This window comes from Peromyscus californicus, unplaced genomic scaffold (assembly GCF_007827085.1).
Source record: "Peromyscus californicus insignis strain IS unplaced genomic scaffold, ASM782708v3 Scaffold_4__1_contigs__length_199733344, whole genome shotgun sequence".
Taxonomy (NCBI): Eukaryota; Metazoa; Chordata; class Mammalia; order Rodentia; family Cricetidae; genus Peromyscus; species Peromyscus californicus.
This window is the reverse complement of record NW_026294562.1, coordinates 57139094-57158338: the sequence shown is the minus strand read 5'-3', so window position 1 is coordinate 57158338 and position 19245 is coordinate 57139094. Positions and strand designations below refer to the sequence as shown.

At 44.1% G+C, this 19245-nt stretch overlaps 1 pseudogene; it reads right to left on the bottom strand.

Annotated features, from left to right (window-relative positions):
• Positions 1 to 11439: 11439 nt before the first annotated feature.
• LOC128095185 (NADH dehydrogenase [ubiquinone] 1 alpha subcomplex subunit 3-like) lies at positions 11440 to 11692 on the bottom strand (annotated as a pseudogene).
• Between the last annotated feature and the right edge of the window lie 7553 nt (positions 11693 to 19245).

Genomic DNA, 19245 nt, shown 5'->3' with positions numbered 1-19245 from the left:
CACTGAAATTTTTTATCTTTTCTTTCCTTTCTTTCATTTGTTTTTGAGACAGGATCTCATTATGTAGGTCTTACTGACCTGGAACTTGCTATGCAGACCAGGCTGGCCTTGAACTCACAAAGATCTGCCTGCCTCTGCCTCCCAGGTGCTGGAATTAAAAGTGTGCGCCACTATGTCCAACTGGCCTTGAACTTTTGATCCTTCCTCCTCAGTCTGATGAGTGCCAGGATTGATTACAGGATGGTGCCAGCATGTCCAGCTTCTATCTCCTCTGGGTAGGGACATGGGGCGTGAAGCCTAGGTTCGCTGGTGCCAGTCTCTGAGCTGAGCGCTAAGACACAAAGTTGCCCAGTTGAATCTGGGGCCTGTAGTGGGGGATTTGGGTGGCAACAGTGATGAGCATCCAGGGCTTGCAAGGAAACGGCCTGCCTGTGGCCCTTCGAAGGCAGCAGCAGTCAATGAACAGCACAGCACTTCACATGCATTCTTGTTCGTAATGGCGAAGAACTGTCAAGGGTTGGAATGGCTCCATTCAATACTGGGGGCTACAGAGACCGCTCTGCAGTTTAGAGAATTGGCTGCTCTTTCAGAGGGCGTGGGTTGCTATTCCCAGCACCCACATGGTAGCTCACATCCGTCTGTAACTACAGTTCCAGGCATGTGACGCCCTCTTCTGTCCTCCACAGGCACTGCACACATATGGTGCACAGGTGTAAAACATTCATACATGCTGGGTGTAGCAGGGCACAGCTGTACTGTTAGGCAGAGACAAGAAGATTTCGGTGAGTTCGAGGCCAGCCTGGTCTACATAGCAAGGTCCAGGCTAGCCATAGCTACAGAGAGAGAGAGACCTTATCACACAAACATACACACCAAAACCAAATCAAAACCAAAATGTAAAACACTCACACACATTTAAAAAAAAAAAAAAAAAGAATTAGTCTTGGAGTTGTAGGTAATGGAAATAATATTGCCTCAAGATATGTTCTTTATTCTCGAACTTTAAAGTTTATTCATCTTTAATTGGGTGTGTATACACATGGGGGCCAGAGGCACCAGACCACCTGGCTCTGGAGTTTCAGGTGGTTTGGAGCTGCAAACAGGGCCAGAGAGAACTGAACTCTAGTCCTCAGGGGCAGTAAGTACTTAACCACCAAGCCATCTCTCCAAACTGACTTTAAAAACATCATTACATTCATTTATTCTGTTTATGTGTGTGTGAGAGAAAGAGAGAGACAGACAGACAAATGGAGAACAGACATGTGTGTGCCCTAGGTAGAATATGTGCGGAGGTCAAACAACATTCGGGCGTTGCCTTTTTCCTCCCACCATGTGGGTCTCAGGATTAAACTCAGGTTCCCGGAATCGGCACCAAGTGCCCTTAGCCCCAGAGCCCTCTTGCCAACCCTCAAGACACATTCTTAGAGCAGATAAAAAAGGAGAAGGAGAAAGAGGAGGAGGAGGAGGAGGAGGAGGAGGAAGAGGAAGAAGAAGAAGAAGAAGAAGAAGAAGAAGAAGAAGAAGAAGAAGAAGAAGAAGAAGAAGAAGAAGGGAAGAAAGAAAGAAAAATTGCCAATAGTACAGTACAATATGACCGTCATTCAGTGCGGATCACTCCAACCATCGCTCTGTGACAATATGTCCACCGTCAGCGCTGAAAACCTACGCTGATCCCTCAGTTTCCATGAGTCTCTGCATGGGTTAGTAAGGACTTTTGCTCTAAGGGTCATGGATTTAAAGCAAGTCACAAACTGACCCACACTCAGGGAGAGGGTTTACATGAATACCAGGAAACAGAGATGGCTGGCCACCTTAAGCTCATCTGCCACAATGCTTACATAAGATGTTATTTCTAAGCCGGGCGGTGGTGGCGCACGCCTTTAATCCCAGCACTCGGGAGGCAGAGGCAGGCGAATCTCTGTGAGTTCGAGGCCAGCCTGGTCTACAGCTCGAGATCCAGGAAAGGCGCAAAGCTACACAGAGAAACCCTGTCTCGAAAAACCAAAAAAAAAAAAAAAAAAAAAAAAAGATGTTATTTCTAAATAAACAGATGCGTCTTTGAAACATGCTTCTGAAAAGAGGCGTCCTGCATTCTGCATTCCCAACAGGAGTTCTGAACCCTCAGGAGAAAGGAGACAGGAATTGTTTGCAGAGAAGGAAAAAGGGGAAGTAGGGGAAGTTTTAATTCTTTAAAGATATATTTATAGCCGGACTATGGTGGCACATGCCTTTAATCCCAACACTCGAGAGGCAGAGGCAGGAGGATCTCTGAGTTCGAGGTCAGCCTGGTCTACATAGTAAGTTCCAATACAGCCAGGGCTATGCAGAGAAACCCTCTCAAAAAACAAAAAAATTGTATTTGTTTTTATTGCCTGCACACCTGTGTTTCACAGGTATGTCAAAGTTAGGGCACAATTACAGGAGTGAATTCTACCCTTCTACCACGTGGGTCCTAGGGATTGGATCAGATCTTCATTCTTAGCAGCAAGAATCTTTACCCACTGAGCCATCTCACCGGACCAAGTTTTAAGTTTTTAAAAAGAAAATTTAGGGCTGGAGAGATGGCTCAGAGGATAAGAACACTGATTGCTCTTCCAGAGGTCCTGAGTTCAATTCCCAGCAACCACATGGTGGCTCACAACCATCTGTAATGAGATCTGGTGCCCTCTTCTGGTCTGCAGTCACACATGCTGTACACTTAATAAATAAATAAATCTTTTTAAAAAAAAAAAAAAAAAAGAAAATTTAGGGGGCTGGAGAGATGGCTCAGAGGTTAAGAGCACTGACTGCTCTTCCAGAGGTCCTGAGTTCAATTCCCAGCAACCACATGGTGGCTCACAACCACCTTGAATGAGATCTGGTGCCCTCTTCTGGCCTGCAGTCACATATGCTGTATACATAATAAATAAATGAATTAAAAAAAAAAAAAGAAAGAAAGAAAATTTATTCAAGTACTAAAGAGAAAAGAAAAATCCCAAGCCTCTTCGGAGAGATAAGTGCAAGATAACATCTGCGTTGCGTCTGCAGTTGCCCAACAGTGAAGCCCAGCTTTGGAAAGCCCTGAGATTGCCTCGGCCCCTGGCAGGCCTACCCAAACAGTGCAAGATGTGAGCTGAGAACACAAAACAGACAAAGGAAACACCTTAAATACTAGTTAGAAATCTTGGGGCTGGGAGATGGCACAGTGCTTCAGAGCCCTGGCTGCTCATGCAGAGGACAGGGATTTTGTCCTAGCACCTACATGCTGGCGAATGACCATCTGTAACTCCAGTTCTATGGGATCTAGCACCGTCTTCTGGCCTCTGTGGGAACTGCATGAACACGATGCACAAACATGCATACAGGCATATGTTGGTATGCACACACATACAAAATAATAATAATAAAAAAAGTTAAGTCAAAACTAATGTGAAAATTCCAGAATGAGAAAAAATAAACTCCCTGTCAGTCTGGCCAACTTTTTCCTATTTCCTCACTCTCAAACAGGACCAGTCATGACATTATGATCCTTCAGAAGGGTGTGAGTGAGGGGATGGACCAGAGATGGGTACCAGAGCCCAGGTGGTGTTTGGAAAGTATCCAGGCCTGAATATTAGGAGATGTTGTCTCCACAGCCTCTCTCTCTCTCTCCTCTCTTCATGACTCAGAATGTGACCATTGTTTTAGCTATTCCACATCTTTTAATTCCCATATGAATTCTAATTTTTAAATGAAATTAACTTAAATAAAAAATATGTGTATGTGTATATATCTCTGTCTGTGTATGCCATGTCTGTGCAACTGCCCTTAGAGGCCAGAAAACGGTGTTGGATCCTCTGGAGCTGGAGTCACAGGGAGTTGTGAACTTGCCTAAGGTGAGTGCTGGGGACCAAACTCAAGTCCTCTGCAAGTACAGGACACGTTCTGAAATGCTGAGCCAGTCCCTCACTTTACGCTTTACATTTATCCATGTGTTTACTTGTGTGTAGAGTGCAGTGCAGTACCACAGCATCCTTGCGGAGATCAGAGAACAATGTGTAGGAGCCAGTTCTCTCCTTCTATAATGTGGGTTCCGGGGATTGAACTTCAGTCATCAGGATTTAGCAGTAGTTAACTTTACCCATTAAGACATCTCCTCAGCCCCTCCAGGTAAATTTTAGAATCAGCTTGTCAATTTCTTTTTTCTTTCTTTCTTTCTTTCTTTCTTTCTTTCTTTCTTTCTTTCTTTCTTTTTTTTTTTTTTTGTTGTTGTTTTTTGTTTTTTTGAGACAGGGTTTCTCCAGCCACCATGCCTACTGCTCGCCACCTTGCTTCCCTGTCATGATGGACCTTCATTCCCCTGGAGCCACAAGTCAAAATAAACTCCTTCTCTACGTTGCTTTTGGCCAGGGTGTTTTATCACAGCAACAGAAAAGTAACTGATAGGTTGTCTGGGTTTTTTGTTGTTGTTGTTGTTGTTGTTGTTTTGTTTTGTTTTGGGGTGTGAGGTAACAAGCCATGTGACTGAAAGTAGATTAAAATAAATGGGTTAATTTAAGTTATAAGAGCTGGTGGGACAAGCCCAAGCTAAGGCCAAGTTTTCATCTCCATGTCATTATTTGGGAACTGATGGTACTGAGAAAGACTTGCTACATATGGCATCCAACATCGGGACTCAAATATCCAAACATAGGGCTTGAGAAAGTTAAGAAAAGTTCTGGATGAGGAGCTGGATGTAGCTTCCTAGTCCTGCAGTCTCTCAGGTGAGCTGGTGCTCAGCAGCATAGAGAGACATGTGTCCTGGCTGCTGCCTGTGGGCTGGAGCCAGCTGCCAGTACCAGCTGCCAGTGCCATGCGTTAGCACCATGCGCTAGGCTGAGCCATGCGGCAGGCTGACATGGCAGTTTACGACTTGTCTCATTCGCTCAGAGACCAGTGCAGATGTTTAGTAAAGCCAGGCCTAGACACAGAAACCTCTAAAAAGGTACAGCGTGTTTAAAACTGTGCTTAGATGCTGAAGAAAGAAAAGAAAATGACTATAGACAGTCATGGGAAAAAATAAAAAGTTTAAAAATAATAGTAAAGTCTTCAAAAAGAAAGTAAAATAGGGGCTGGAGAGATAGCTCAGAGGTTAAGAGCACTGGCTGCTCTTCCAGAGGTTCTGAGTTCAATTCCCAGCAACCACATGGTGGTTCACAACCATCTGTAATGAGATCTGGTGCCCTCTTCTGGCCATGTAGACAGAGCACTGTATACATAATAAATAAATAAAATTTTAAAAACAAAACAAAAAAAAAAGAAAGTAAAATAATATTTTCTTTTTAAAAAGCCACATAAAGATGGGAAATACATAGGGTGTCTGGATACTGTTTGGTGCTTCGTTGACTTTGAATTTTTTGAATGCTGATGATCGAGAAACAGCTGCTGAGAGACATTGGATTGTGGTAGGTATTGCTAAATTAAACCAACCTATATACTTTAGGGATATTTTGGCTTCAAAATGAAAGTCGGGCAATGTGTTGCATTGGAGGAGATGTTGTGCTTTTGTTTCCACAGGAAAGAAAAAGCTATGGATTCCTTCAAAGTTAGTTGAGATCAAACTTGACTGAGGGAGACTTCCTGAGGATCTTGGCTGCAGACATGAGGGAAAAAGCCAGGAAAGACTATAAGATAGTTGATATATATAAGCTGACCCCTTGATATGGGAACTCCTCAGAGACTAGGTGAGACATAATAAATCTTGTTGGCTACAGAGTCCCCATGACTTATTATTACGTTATCCTTTCATATAACATGGATAGAGATTTCTATTACAGTTTGGTTATACAGTCCAAACAAATTTGCAAAGTTAACAGATGTCTTTCATTTACCTGCACAATCATAGAACAAAAAGTCATCTTCAGCTGACTTATGCAAACTGCACATTTATACTTGTGTTAATACAGATATATATGTTACCTTTAAAAGTTTGTGGGTTTTCAGGGGGGAAAAAAGGACCAGATAACAATAAAAACAAATAGCCCTGGTGATCCAGCCTCTCAGAATGCCTCTGGTGCAGTTTCCTCAAAATTCTGCATCCTGAACATCTTCAAAGCTACTGGGTGAGATGGTCCAGCCTCACAGACTAATCCAGTCGTGACGTCAGATAAGCTCTACACTTTCCCACCACACAGAAACTAAACAAAAAATGATACGGCTAGTTCTCAGAACTTGACCATTGTCCCAGTTTTCTCAGAGTCCCCCAAAGATGCCATCAGCCCCAGGAAGCAGGAAGCAGTCTAGAGAACACGATGCCCACATTCCCAAGAGATGGGGTGGGTAGTATTGGTCATGTGTGGGCCATGGATGTTTGTCATCATTTAGGGGTGTTGGCTACAAGTTGTTATTGGTCATGGTCAGGAAAAAGTTGAACAGAGGAGATTAGATTCAGGGATCTCTTTCTGAAGGAAAAAGGGGGATATACTATAGAAATGATGGGATAAAAAGGGTGGATTGTTGAGTCTACTTTTGAACAACCACTAGTCTCAAATATTTTACATTGGTATGGATTTTTATATATTAATACAAATTTAAAGTTATTGTCATTATACTATATATATATTTCTATTCTTGTTTAAGGTATTGTACCTATGCAGCTCATTTTAAAATGTAAAGTTTTAGTTCTTGAAAGCTATTTAGGATAATAAAGAAATACAGGCGGGGCGGTGGTGGCGCACGCCTTTAATCCCAGCACTCGGGAGGCAGAGCCAGGCGGATCTCTGTGAGTTCGAGGTCAGCCTGGACTACAGAGTGAGTTCCAGGAAAGGCCCTAAGCTACACAGAGAAACCCTGTCTCGAAAAACCAAAAAAAAAGAAAAGAAAAGAAATACAGGTAATAGTCATCTATAACAATCATACTTATAATCATGTTAGGTATTCTTTCAAGGTCATACAGAGATATATTTTAGATAGGTAGGTGGTCTTCAAACAGTTCAAAGACCTACAGAATATGGCATTTAAAATGACATTCCATGACAGTGAGACATGTCTGCTCCTGGCAGCACCAATCTACTACAAAAAAGGATGATGGGAATCAAAGAACCTCCATATGGAGTTTGCTTTCTTTGTGGCAAGAAACTGCCCTTGCCTCGGCTGCTGACAGTATGCTGTCCAAACTGGACAAGCAGGATACAAAAAAGCCAACTGCCAAACTTTGCCAAGATAGGGTAGGACAGCCAATTAAAAATTCCTGCTTCACAGAAAAGTCTGTCCGATACTCTAGGCCTGTAGGCCCAAGATGGATACCCCAGTGTTACAGAGGAACCGTGGGTGACTGTCCAGGAAGCCAGCTGTCTCTGTCATTTCTTTTTTCTTTTTGTTTTTCGAGACAAGGTTTCTCTGTCTCTGTATACTTTTTGGTGCCTGTCCTGGATCTCGCTCTGTAGACCAGGCTGGCCTGGAACTCACAGAGATCCGCCTGGCTCTGACTCCCAAGTGCTGGGACTAAAGGCATGCGCCACCACCTCGTGTCTTGTCTCTGCCGTTTCTATAGGATGTTGTTTGCTCTGTATTTCCTGTTTAATCAGGTAATATTGTACTCTTCTTGGGTTTTTGATGGAGTTGAAGACAAGATAGTTATAGTTGCAGTTTTCTTTGTTACTGTAAAAATTCAAAAAGGAAACTCAGAAAAGAGGTATAAAATGTATAAGGTTGAGAGTCATATGTTTATCTAAGAAAATGTTTTGAGGTCTAAATAGATAGTTTTAAGATGATAGTACAAGTTATGATCGAAAATAGTTTAGATATAAAAGTTTAAATTCGCCGGGCGGTGGTGGCGCACGCCTTTAATCCCAGCACTCGGGAGGCAGAGCCAGGCGGATCTCTGTGAGTTCGAGGCCAGCCTGGGCTACCAAGTGAGTTCCAGGAAAGGCGCAAAGCTACACAGAGAAACCCTGTCTCGAAAAACCAAAAAAAAAAAAAAGTTTAAATTCATCTAGATAAGATAGATAGTAGAGTATTTTCTCCAGATACACCAAATACAAATGGACTGGACATTGTGAATGTAATTCTTACCGGATAATTGTTCTTATTGTTTATAGTTTTATTATGTTAGAGTTAAAACCTTTCCTTTTTTTTTTTTTAGACAAAAAGGGGAAATGTTTTGGAATATGCCTTTACACTGTGTGAAGATGTATATCACTGTGATTGGTTGAATAAAGAGCTGAATGCCAAAAAAAAAAAAAATAATAACTGGGCAGTGGTGGTGCACACCTTTAATCCAGCACTTGGGAGGCAGAGGCAGGTGGATCTCAATGAGTAAAAGGCCAGCCTGGTTTCAGAGCAAGTTCCAGGACACCCAGGGCTACACAGTGAAATCTTGTCTTGAAAAACAAAACAGCCGGGCGGTGGTGGCGCACGCCTTTAATCCCAGCACTCGGGAGGCAGAGCCAGGCGGATCTTTGTGAGTTTGAGGCCAGCCTGGTCTACAAAGTGAGTTCCAGGAAAGGCGCAAAACTACACAGAGAAACCCTGTCTCGAAAAACCAAAAAAAAAGAAAAAGAAAAAGAAAAAGAAAAACAAAACAAAAGAGCTGAACGGCCAATAGCTAGGCAGGAAGAGGTTAGGCAGGACTTATGGGGACAGCGAGGTTCTAGGGAAGAAGAAAGGTGGATCCTGAGCTAGACTTGGAGAAAGCAGCATGAACAGTACAGAGAGATGAGGTAACAAGCCATGTGACTGAATGTAGATTAAAATAAATGAGTTAATTTAAGTTATACGAGCTAGTGGAACAAGCCTAAGTTAAGGTCAAGCTTTCATAATTAATATTAAGTCTCTGTGTCATTATTTGGGAGCTGGCAGTACAGAAAAGATTTGCTATAGGGACATGTGTGTGTATGTATGTGTGAATGTGTGTGTTCATTTGTGTGTATTTATGTATGTGTGTGTATATATGTATGTGTTTATGTGTGTGTGTGTGTGTGTATGTGTGATAATCACAATCACAGTGAACCATGGGGCTAGAGAGATGGCGTAGTGAAAAGGGTGAGTCCAGGGGCTTGTGAACCACCTACTCCACGCCACCTGGTGTGGGTGTTGGGAACTGAACTCAGATCCTTTGCAAGAACAGTAGATACGCTTTCTTTTTTAATTTTTAGATTTATTTATTATTTATTTTATGTGTATGGATGTTAACCAGCATGCATGTCTGTGTGCCACATGAGTGCCTGGTACCTGCAGAGGTCAAAAGAGGTTGTCAGATCCCCTGCGGTTCCAGATGGCCATGAGCCACTATGTGGTTGTTGGGCATCAAATCCCGGTTCTCGCACCAAGTGTTCTCAATTGCTGAGCCGTCTCTCCAGCCTGTAACGGGCACTCTCAACCACTGAGCAATCTCTTCTAACCACAATTATCTCTCTCTAGCCGCAGACATACAGCTTTTTATATAGATATCTGTGTGTGTGTGTGTGTGTGTGTGTGTGTGTGTGTGTGTGTGTGCACACGCGCACACAGGCATATACTGTGTGTGGGTGTGCACATGACTAAAAATGCCCTTGGAGACCAGAAGGGAGTATCAGATCCCCATAACTAGAGTTATAGACAGTTGTGAGCCACCATGTGGATGCTGGGAATTGAATCCAGGTCCTCTGGAAGGGCAGCCAGTGCTGTTAACCACTGAGCCATCTCTCCAGCCTTGATTTTTCTTAAATCTTTTGAAGTGGGAAGACTGACCTTTAATTCAAATTTGGGGTGGGAAGATCCACCTTAAGTCGGGGTTACCCCTTCTGGTGGCAACTTGTGTAAAGGACAAGGGAGAAGGAAGCTTTTGCTCTTTGCCTGCTTGCCTCCATCTTGAAAGTTCCTTCCTTCCCTGGCTTAGAGTCTATTTCCTCAGGATTCTGTGTATCCTGAGATTAGCTGAGGCATTCAGCCTCATGGACTGAATAACTACTGAATTCCTGGACTTTTCATTGTTAGACAGTCTTTGTTGGCTGAGTGAGACCACAACCTGTAAGCCACTCTAATAAATAAATAAATATACATATATACACAAACATACATACACACATGAATATATATATACACAAATACATACATTCATACACATACATGCACACACGTTCATACAAACACACACATACACACATATATGCACACATACAAACATATATACACACACATACACATACACACACAGCGGTTTCTAATTTCCACCTGATGGTTTTAAACTATCCACTACTTTGAGGAATGTCACTTAGCCTCCAAATATTTGGAGAATCTCTAAAAATACTTCTTTTTTCACTTCTGGTTTAGTGCACTGTAATTAGAGAATTGTTTTTTGTTTTGGTTTTGGTTTTTTGTTTTTTGTTTTTTTCTTTTTCTTTTTTCTTTTGGGGAAGGAAGGGTCCATTGTTTGCTCCAGGTTTTGGTTTTTTGAGACAGGGTTTCTCTGTGTAGCCCTGGCTGTCCTGGAATGCACTCTATAGACCAGGCTGGCCTTGAACTCACAGAGATTGCCTGCCTCTGCCTCCTGAGAGCTGGGATTAAGGGTGTGTGACACTACTGCCTGGCAAGAATGAATATTTTTAAATTCGTTGCTGTCTCATCTAGTAATTGAATTTTTCACATATGTAACATTTTCTAGAGAAGTTGGTTCTATCAAGCTATTTGGCAATGGTAGCCACATCTTTATCCGTGCTGGGCCCCTGACAGGTGTTTTATCTGCTAATGAGAAGGGGGTGTTAAATCTTCTGCTAAAATCAGGGTTATTCATTTCTTCTAGTTCTTTCTTTTTTTTTAAGATTTATTTATTATGTATACAGTGTTCTGTCTGCACGTATCCCTGCACACCAGAAGAGGGCGCCAGATCTCATTATAGATGTTTGTGAGCCACCATGTGGTTGCTGGGAATTGAACTCAGAACCTCTGGAAGAGCAGCCAGTGCTCTTAACCTCTGAGCCATCTCTCCAGCCCTCTTTCTTTTCTTTTTTTTTTTCCAGAGCTGAGGACCGAACCCAGGGCTTTGCACTTGCTAGGCAAGTGCTCTACCACTGAGCTAAATTCCCAGCCCCCCTCTTTTTTTTTTTTAAATTGGTTTTTCAAGACAGGGTTTCACTCTGTAGACCAGGCTGGCCTTGAACTCACAGAGATCCTCTTGCCTCTGCCTCCCGAGTGCTGAGATTAAAGTTGTGTACCAACCATGGCTGTCCAGCCTCCTAGTTCTTCCTCCACTTGTATTTTTTGTATTTATTTTTACCATTTCTAATCATATGTGTGCATGTGTGTCTGTGGAAGCCTGAGGCCTTGGAGCCCCTGGAGCTGTGGTCACAGGCAGTTATGAGCCACCTGATGTGGGTGCTGGAACTTAGGTCCTTCAGTACATTTTCCTAAACACTGAGCCATATCTCCAGCATATGTATGTATGTATGTATGTATATTTCTTTTTGATTTCCACGTGTTTATTGGGGGAAAGTGGGGTGGGGCCTCTTCCATCTGTGGGAGTATTCACACGCTCCTCAGCCATTCCAGGCTTGGGCCCTGAGGGTCTCGGGGGTGGCTGGGCACATCAGGCATGTTCCCATTATCTCTCACAGGCACTGAGTAATTGCAGGGTGTGGCTGGTTTGATCTTGGTGGCACTTGGTGTCAAGGCTAAGTAAGGGCATAATTAGAGTGAGGTTCCCGGTGGCGCTGGACACCACAGGCACTGGTTCCTTTGCCCAGGCAGTTTTGAGGAAGGTGGAGAATCTCCCAGCCATCTTGGCCTCTCAGACCCTATGTTTTTTTTTTTTTGTTTTGTTTTGTTTTTTCCCGAGACAGGGTTTCTCTGTGTAGCTTTGCGCCTTTCCTGGGACTCACTTGGTAGCCCAGGCTGGCCTCGAACTCACAGAGATCCGCCTGGCTCTGCCTCCCAAGTGCTGGGATTAAAGGCGTGCGCCACCACCGCCCGGCATGTTTTTAAAGACAGAATCTCCACATGGCCCAGGCTGGCCTGGAACTCACAGAGATCTGCCTGTGTGCTAAGCGGGCTGGGATTAAAAGGGTGTGCGCCTTTTGAATCTGTGTGTGTTCTGACGTTTGTTATGGCCTCTCAGTAAGCCAACTTTTCCATACTGATATTCTGCTGATAGTCTTTACCCTAACACACACTTGGTCCAATATAAAAACATACACTGTAGTTCCTTTGATTACTGTTAATATGGTTTGTTCTTTTTCCATTTCTTCTTTAACCAATTTGGTTTTCATATTTAAAGTTCATTCCTTACACAGTAGACAGATAGGTCATTTAAAAATATTTATTGATTTCTCTCCGCCAGATCGTTGTCATCACGGACATGAGTCGCGTGCAACCCATCAAGCTGGCTAGGATAACCACAGCGCTGGGCAGGACCGGCTCGATGGGGACAGTGCACGCAGGTGCGTGTGGAATTTATGGATGACACCAGCCGCTCTATCATCTGAAACGTCAAAGGCCCCTTTCGAGAGGGTGATGTGCTCACCCTATTGGAGTCAGAAAGAGAGGCTCCGAGGTTGTGCTAACCTTGCTGATGGGTCCTGGATATCCAACACTTGGCCCGTGATGACCTGCAACTATTAAATAAAGCATTTGTATTGTTTTAAAAAAATATTTATTGATTTCTGTTTTATGTGGATGGGTGTTTTGCCTGCACATATGTCTATGAATTATTTGCATGCAGGGCCTTCAGGGCCAGAAAAGGCCGTTGGGTTCCCTTAGAACTAGATTTACAGGTATTTGTAAGCTGCAATGTGGGTGCTGGGAATCAATCCCAGGTCATCTCTCCAGGTCACTTTAAAAAATACACTTTAGCCGGGCGGTGGTGGCGCACGCCTTTAATCCCAGCACTCGGGAGGCAGAGCCAGGCGGATCTCTGTGAGTTCGAGGCCAGCCTGGTCTCCAAAGCGAGTTCCAGGAAAGGCGCAAAGCTACACAGAGAAACCCTGTCTCGAAAAACCAAAAAAAAAAAAAAAAAATACACTTTAGCCCAGTGGTGGTGGTGGTGGTGGTGGTGGTGGTGGTGGTGGTGGTGGTGGTGGCACACACCTTTAATCTCAGCACTTGGGAGGCAGAGGCAGGCAGATCTCTGTGAGTTCGAGGCCAGCCTGGTCTACAGAGCGAGCTCCAAGACAGGCACCAAAACTACACAGAGAAACCCTGTCTTGAAAAAACAAAACAAACAAACAAAAAAAGATAATTAAAAAAAAATACACTTTATCTGACGGGCAGTGATAGCGCACACCTTTAATCTCAGCACTTGAGAGGCAAATGCAGTACAGAACTCTGTGAGTTCCAGGCCAGCCTGGTCTACAGAGCAAGCTCCAGGATAGGCTCCAAAGCTACACAGAGAAACCCTGTCTCAACAAAACAAAAATACACTTTAATCAGCTAGGCAGTGGCGGCACGTCTTTAATCTCAGCACTTGGAAGGCAGAGGCAGGTGGATCTCTGTGAGTTTAAGGCCAGCCTGCTCTATATAGTGAGTTTCAGGATGGTCAGGGCTACCCAGGGAAACCCTGTCTTGAAAAACAAACAAAAAAGATTTAATTTTTATACATAGATAATGTGTTTGGATCAAATCCACCTCCATTCTCTCTTCTTTAATTCCTCCTTTATTACCCAAGTATTACTTTTCTCTCCCAAATTCATGTGTCTGTCTGTCTTTCTCTCTCTCATCAAACACCCAGAGTGCATTTAGTGCCACCTGTATGTGCATGTGTGTAGGACCATCTGCTTGAGCCTATCTGGTCCTGAACCCCTGAAGAAAACTGACCTTCCCACTCCAGTAGCCATCACCTGGGGGTGGAGTTCATGAGAGCCTCTCCAATCCATGCTGACATAGTCTTGTCATTGGGGTGTTTCCGTAACTGACGTTCAATGTGATTATTGATATATCAGCTTAAGTTGTGTACGTGTGTATCTTATGTACGTATGTGTATGTGCAGGTGCACATGCCAATACTCGTGTAAGAACTGGGATCCTGCTCTACCATCCTCCACCTTATCCCCTTGAGCCAACGTCTCTCGATGAACTGGAGTGAGGCTGGAGGCCAGCAAGCCCAGGGAACCTCTTGTCTCAACTCCACAGTGCCGTGGTTGCAGACATGCACATGGACACTGGAGATTTGAACTCAGGTCCACATGCTTGTACAGCATGTGTTCTTACCCACTGAGCCATCTCCCCAGCCCTAAGCACATCACTATTGGTGCTTTATTCATCTCATTTGTTCCTTGTTCCTCTTTACACCTTTTGTGTTAAGCATTTTCCAGCTAGGTGATTAGCTACGATGCTTAGATTTTATTTTGGTGCTCATATTCCAGCTCCACCTTTAAGGGATGCCAGAATCCATCTTCAAATGCCGCTGGAAGAGTTACACTCGTGTTTCCCACTTCCTCCTCCCTGGTCTCCATGCTAGCGTGTCATTCACCCATTTTTATTTAAGCCCCACCAAAACCCCCACTGTTCCAGAGAGCCAGGAAAAGAGGGGCTGGTGAGAGGACTCGTGGTAAGAGCCCTTGCTGCTCATCCAGAGAACCTGTTTGAATTCCCAGAACCTCTCTCTGGCTGCTCACAACTGCCTGTTACTCCAGCTTCGGGGACCCAACACCTTCCTCTGGCTTCCACAAGCACCTGTATTTGAGTGGTACACATAAGCTCAGGCACACACACACACACACACACACACACATAAATAAATCTTTAAACAATAAATAGATTACCAGGCATGGTGGCACACGCCTTTAATCCCAGCACTCAGGAGGCAGAAGCAGGAGGATCTCTGTGAGTTTGAGGCCAACCTGGTCTATTAAGAGAGTTTAGGACAGCCAGGGCTACACAGAGAAACCTTTTCTCAAAAAATAAACAAACAAACAAACAAATAAATATATATAAAAATATATAAGTAGATCAAGCATGGTAACACACAATTTTTTTTTTTTTTGGCTTTTCGAGACAGGGTTCTTCTGTGTAAGTTTTTTGTTTATTTGTTTGTTTTTTTTTTTTTAATTTTTATTTTGGCTTTTTGAGACAGGGTTTCTCCGTGTAGTTTTGGTGCCTGTCCTGGATCTTGCTCTGTAGACCAGGCTGGCCTCGAACTCACAGAGATCCACCTGACTCTGCCTCCCGAGTGCTGGGATTAAAGGCGTGCGCAACCACCGCCCGGCTGTTTGTTTGTTTTTTGAGACAGGGTTTCTCTGTATTGTTTTGGTGCCTGTCCTGGATCTCCCTCTGTAGACCAGGATGGCCTCGAACTCACAGAGATCCACCTGGCTCTGCCTCCTGAGTGCTGGAATCAAAGGCATGCACTAATGCCGCCCGGCTGGTAACACAACTTTAATCCCCGCACTTGGAAGTCAGAGGCAGGTGGATCTCTGTGAGTTCAAGGTCAGCCTGTCTACATAACAAGTTGTAGATCAGCCAGGGCTACATATTGATACTCTGCCTCAATATAATAATTAATATATAATTATAATAATTTTCATTGCTAAAAAGCACTCCCTAGGAGCTGGAGAGATGGCTCAGAGGTTAAGAGCACTGGCTGCTCTTTCATAGGTTTTGAGTTCAATTTCCAGCAACCACATGGCTCAGAACCATCTATAATGAGATCTGGTGCCCTCTTCTGGTGTGCAAACACACACACAGGCAAAACACTGTATACCTAATAAATAAATAAATCTTTAAAAAAAAAAAAAAGCACCCCCTTGTAGCAGGGAACACAATACCACCACACCCCCTAATTGGGTTGAAGAGATGGATCAATATTTCAGACCCTTTGCTGCTCTTCTAGGGGTCTCAGCTCTGTCCCCAGCACCCCATTTGACAGCTCACAATTGCTTGGAACTCTAGGTCCAGGGGATCTGACACACGAGAGTGTGTAAGCAATCTAGGAGATTGTATCTCCTTGAAAAGTTAGAGAGGTACTTGATTGGCAAAGGCAGGCACATCTCCAAGTTTGAGACCAGCCTGGTCTACATAGTGAGTTCCAGGACAGCCAGGGGTACATAGAGAGATCCTGTCTCAAAAAAAAAAAAAAAATGTCAAAGAGACTATGCCCATGAAGCCTTACCAGTATGTCTGTCTAAATAAGACCTAAACAAGGATAACACCAGTAGACACACTAACATGGAAGAGGGCAAGCTCATGGGGCTTTAAACACAGACAAAGACCTACCGGCAACTCAAAAATGCTGAGTGGGAGAAATAGTCCTCCCAGGGAAGAGTGGGAGAAATAGTCCTCCCAGGGAAGAGCGGGAGAAATAGTCCTCCCAGGGAAGAGCGGGAGAAATAGTCCTCCCAGGGAAGAGCGGGAGAAATAGTCCTCCCAGGGAAGAGCGAGCCAACTGATTACCCAACACCAAATGGTCAGCCCTGAAAACACACAAACCAGTAACATTATGCAGACTGAGCAGGTTGTTTTTATATGTAGGAACACACACACACACACACACACACACACACACACACACACACACACACCTCCAACATTAACTAAAAAGAGGCCATGAATTTGAGAGAGAGCAAAGCTGGGGGTTGAAAGAAAGGGAAGGGGGGGTATGACATAATCATAATATAATCTCAAAAAATAAAAACATAATTTAAAAGAAAAAAAGGAAAAGATAGAAAACCAAGAAAAGAGCTTTACTAACCTTGGGACAGATGAGGGGTCACACCTCTCCCTGGGCATGGGGCAGGTGCAAGCATGCTGACACCTTGTTAAAACTGTTACAACCACCATTCCTGTTAATGATAAGCTGTTTCTGTTTACTCTTTAAGCATCCCTCTCTTGTGAGTAAGCAGAGACACTGGGGCTGGGGCATTCAGGCTCTTTAATTAGCAGCTCTTGGTCTGTCTTGCTGTCTAGCATCCTTGAGCAGAAAGGCTGTCTACTAGTCAGCCAGACTACCACGATGCCTGGACCAGCCATCCTGAACACGCCGTGGACCCTTTGAGACAAGTGTGCAGGTGATCACAGATGACTCCCCGGTGGCTGAGGCACATGCTGCTCCAGGGCCGTTTGAAACTGTTCCAGACACTGATGATTAAAAGCCTGGTGAACCATTTCCACCGTGGCTGAAGGGGAAGCGTGTCCCCAGGTGGAGGGACTACTAGACTGGTGACAAGGCTGTGACTGGCCTAAAACATGAGCGGGAAGACTTGGGATGATCACCAGAAGCCAGACTATAATGGCTGGAGTGGTCTGAAGGTCCCCAGGCTGTCTGAGCAGACCATTTAGACTCACCCTGTGAGTTACCGGAGACATTCTGATGTGCTTCTGTACCTGACATTGCAACATCAGATCCAGAGACATTTCTTGGAGTTGAAGAGATGGCTCAGTTGGTAAAAACAGACTAGAATTTGATGCTCCAAAAACCCATGATAGAAGCCAGGCATGACAGTGCAGGTCTATAACTTTAGGCCTGGGGAAGCAGAGACAAGTGGATCTCAGAGCTTTCTAGCCAGCCAGTCAAGTGAAATTGGCAAGTTCCTGGTTCATCGAGAGACCTTGCCTAAAAAAAAAACACAAAAAAAACCCCCCAAAATACTACACACACACACACACACACACACACACACACACACACACACACACACACACACACACAATCTCTCTGACTACTGACTGGAGAGATGATTCAGGGGTGAAGAGCGCTTAAAAATGTTTGTTTTTTTTTTTTTTGGTTTTTCAAGACAGGGTTTCTCTGTGTAGCTTTGCGCCTTTCCTGGAACTCACTTGGTAGCCCAGGCTGGCCTCGAACTCACAGAGATCCGCCTGGCTCTGCCTCCCGAGTGCTGGGATTAAAGGCGTGCGCCACCACCGCCCGGCTAAAGTGTATTTTTTAAAGTGACCTGGAGAGATGACCTGGGATTGATTCCCAGCACCCACATTGCAGCTTACAAATACCTGTAAATCTAGGATCGAACTTTGACAGATTTTACAAGAGGCAGTAACAGTTCTTAAGAAATGCAAGTCCAGCCGTTCTGTGAGCAGCCCTACGCGAGCGGCCCCTCACCACTAACCCAAGTCTCTATCTGTCCTTGGGAGAACTTATAGACGGCTGCGGTGGCACTGTGGGTAGATTGGTGCTCTGGGCTCTTGTGCAGCCGGAAGGGTTAGGGGCATGCGCACAGGAGTTAAATGGTAGGTGAGGGAAACAGGAAGTGAGGCCAATATTCTTACTCCTTTTGTTTAGAGAGTCAATGATCTTATGAAATGACCAAAGCAAAAAAAAAAAAAAGTTGCATCTATTTCCCCATTTCTACCATTGCTGGGACCTTCTTCGAGTAGTGCTGGTTTTTCTCTAGAACACATTTCTTCCCGGCTGAAAGGACTTCCTTTGACACACCAGTTGGATAGTCTGTTCCTGCCATGTCTCATCTATGGTTAATCATATCCAAGACATGTTTCCTTCAGACACTGTAGTTTCAATATCTTCAAGTTCAACTAAAGAGTTTAAAGAATTTTACATGTCCCTACTTCACATTTACAAACATTCCCTTTCTTTCTTTCTTTCTTTTTTTTTTTTTTAGTTTTTCGAGACAGGGTTTCTCTGTAGCTTTGGAGCCTGTCCTGGACTAGCTCTGTAGACCAGGCTGGCCTCGAACTCACAGAGATCCACCTGCCTCTGCCTCCTGAGTGCTGGATTACAGGCGTGTGCCACCACTGCCCGGCTCAACATTTCAACATTACCTTTCTTTTTTTTTTTTTGGTTTTTCGAGACAGGGTTTCTCTGTGTAGCTTTGCGCCTGTCCTGGAACTCACTTGGTAGCCCAGGCTGGCCTCGAACTCACAGAGATCCGCCTGGCTCTGCCTCCCGAGTGCTGGGATTAAAGGCGTGCGCCACCACCGCCCGGCGTCAACATTACCTTTCTTAATGTACACAATACAGTTCCTACAGCTATTTTAATTATTCTGTCATTACTGGTTCTGTTTCAGTTGTGAGTCAGGTTGGTTTTATTTTTGTTTTTAGTTTATTTTAGTTGCTGTTTTTCTTCTTTGCATGCCTGTCAACATTTCCCCCTGCTAGCTCTCTCTCTCTCTCTCTCTCTCTCTCTCTCTCTCTCTCTCTCTCTCTCTCTCTCTCTCTCTCTTAGAGATTTATTATTATATATACAGTGTTCTGTCTGCATGTATCCCTGCAGGCCAGAAGAGGGCACCATATATCTCATTACGGAGGCTGTTGTGAGCTACCATGTGGTTGCCAGGAATTGAATTCAGGACCTCTGGAAGAACAGCCAGTGCTCTCCAGCCCCTGACATACATCTCTTTATGCTGGTTTTTTAAATAATTCTACTTTGCT